Below are 2,415 nucleotides of genomic sequence, written 5' to 3'. Positions count from 1 at the left end.
AGAATATAAAAAGAGAAAAGAAAAGAAAAAATATCCACATAAGACTGGTCTTTGCACAAGCCTGTGGTACATTTTCCTGACTGATTAGTGTGGAAGGGCCTAGCTCACTATGAGTGGTGCTATCCCTGGGCTGGTCTTGGTGCTATAAAACAGCAGGCTGAGCAAGCCATGAGGAGCATAAGCAGTAAGCAGCAGTCCTCCATGGCCTCTGCCTCAGTTCCTGCCTTGACTTCCTGCTCTGAGTTCCTTCAGTGACAGACTGGTGTCACCTGGAAGAGTAAGGCAAAAGAAACTCTTTTCTCCCCAAGTTGCTTTTGGGTCCTAATGTTTTACCACAGCAATAGAGACCTAAGACATGCCCATTCTCCATCCTTTCCTCCTGCTTTCTCCCTGTAACTATCCCTAGTCTATGAGTGGTCAGCAAACTCTCTGGTTTTCTGCAGTTAGAATCTGCGCTTCCTCAGGTTCTCTCAGGTTAAACCTGTTCCTTTGTAAAGCCACGTGTTTCCTTGTTCTTCCTCTCTCTGAGCCTTTCAAAGCTGTCACTCAGTCACAGTATAATCTGTTGATGGTTTTTCTCTCATACTTCCTTCCTGGCTCCAAGAGGATTAGAATTCTGGTGACATGATGGTTTTCCTTGGTGCCTGTATTAGACAGGGTTTCTATTCCTGCACAAAAATTGTGACCAAGAAGCAAGTTGGCGACAAAAGGGTTTATTTAGCTTACTTCCACGTTGCTGTTGATCACCAGAGGAAGTCAGGACTGGAACTCAGGCAGGTCAGGAAGCAGGAGCTGACGCAGAGGCCATGGAGAGATGTTCCTTGCTGGCTTGCTTCCCCTGGCTTGCTCAGCCTGTTCTCTTATAGAACCCAAGACTTCCAGCCCAGGGATGGCACCACCCACAAGGGGCCCTACCCCCTTGATCACTAACTGAGAAAATGTCCCACAGCTGGACCTCATGGAGCCACTTTCCCAACTGAAGCTCCCTTCTCTGTAATAATTCCAGCCTGTGTCAAGTTGACACACAAAACCAGCCAGTACAGTGCCTCTATGTTCTAGGAAGTTACCCCTAAGTCAAAATGCTGTACATAGCCTCATGGGAGGGAATGCAGGTCCTTGAAGAGAGACACCTGTCTCTCTTATTTTGGTTATCAAAATTATTGATAATAATTGAAATAGAGCCGGGCGGTGGTGGCACACGCCTTTAATCCCAGCACTTGGGAGGCAGAGGCAGGCGGATTTCTGAGTTTGAGGCCAGCCTGGTCTACAGAGTGAGTTCCAGGACAGCCAGAGCTACACAGAGAAACCCTGTCTCGAAAAAAAAAAAAAAAAAAAAAAAAAAAAAAATTGAAATAGCAGACCCCAAGAAACTGGAATTTTCCCCAGAAATCTCATGCTGGGAAAAGAGAAAAGCTAAAGCCAAACACGTGGTTTCTCTCTTCATGCCAGGCAGAGGAGGGACTTGCCGTCCAAGTTCCAGGAATTTTGTGCTGGGAAAAGAAAGAAAAGGGTTAAATAAAACCTGGTACTGGCCAGACAGAGGAGAACCTTGTCCTATAGAAAGAGTAATTTCACACAGTGCTAAAGGCCTCTCTTTCGGACCACTTGCTAGGGAGATTAGGGCTCAGATAATAATAGGCAAGGCCCCTTGACTGGGGAGCTGCATGATATTCATAACCCAGACCCTCTCTGTAAACTTTAACCTCATTTCAGGATCCTGAAGGTAGATGGTGAGGGGCTTCCTCTTCCTGAAGTGGTTACACCAAATAAATACTCTTTTTTATGACCCCAAGTTAAGAAACAATACAAATGAAGAAATAAAATTGTTCTTTAAAAAAATTTTGGAGCCGGGCGGTGGTGGCGCACGCCTTTAATCCCAGCACTTGGGAGGCAGAGGCATGTGGATTTCTGAGTTCGAGGCCAGCCTGGTCTACAGAGTGAGTTCCAGGACAGCCAGGGCTACACAGAGAAACCCTGTCTCAAAAATATATGTGTGTGTATATATATATATATATATATATATATCTTGGGCTAGAGAGACAGGTCAGAGGTTAAGAGCAATGGCTGCTCTTCCAGAAGACCCTGGTTCAGTTTCCAGCACCCACATGGCAGCTCACAACTGTCTGTAACTCCATTTCCAGGAACTCAGACCCTCACACAGACATACATGCAAGCAAAACACCAATGCACATAAAAAAACAAAAATGGAATCACCCCCCCAAAAAAATTGATTTATTTTTATTTTATATGTGTGACCATTTTGGCCAAATGTGTATACATATATGTATACACCATTTGTGTGTCTACTGCCCCCAGAAGCCAGAATAGGTGCTAGATCCCTGGATCTGTGTGGGTTAAAATGGTGGCCCGCATCCAGCCCAGGGCTCAGGCCACACAGGAAGTTTTGACTGCTGG

The sequence above is a fragment of the Mastomys coucha genome, unplaced genomic scaffold (assembly GCF_008632895.1).
Source record: "Mastomys coucha isolate ucsf_1 unplaced genomic scaffold, UCSF_Mcou_1 pScaffold13, whole genome shotgun sequence".
Lineage (NCBI taxonomy): Eukaryota > Metazoa > Chordata > Mammalia > Rodentia > Muridae > Mastomys > Mastomys coucha.
This window is presented reverse-complemented; position numbering follows the sequence as displayed.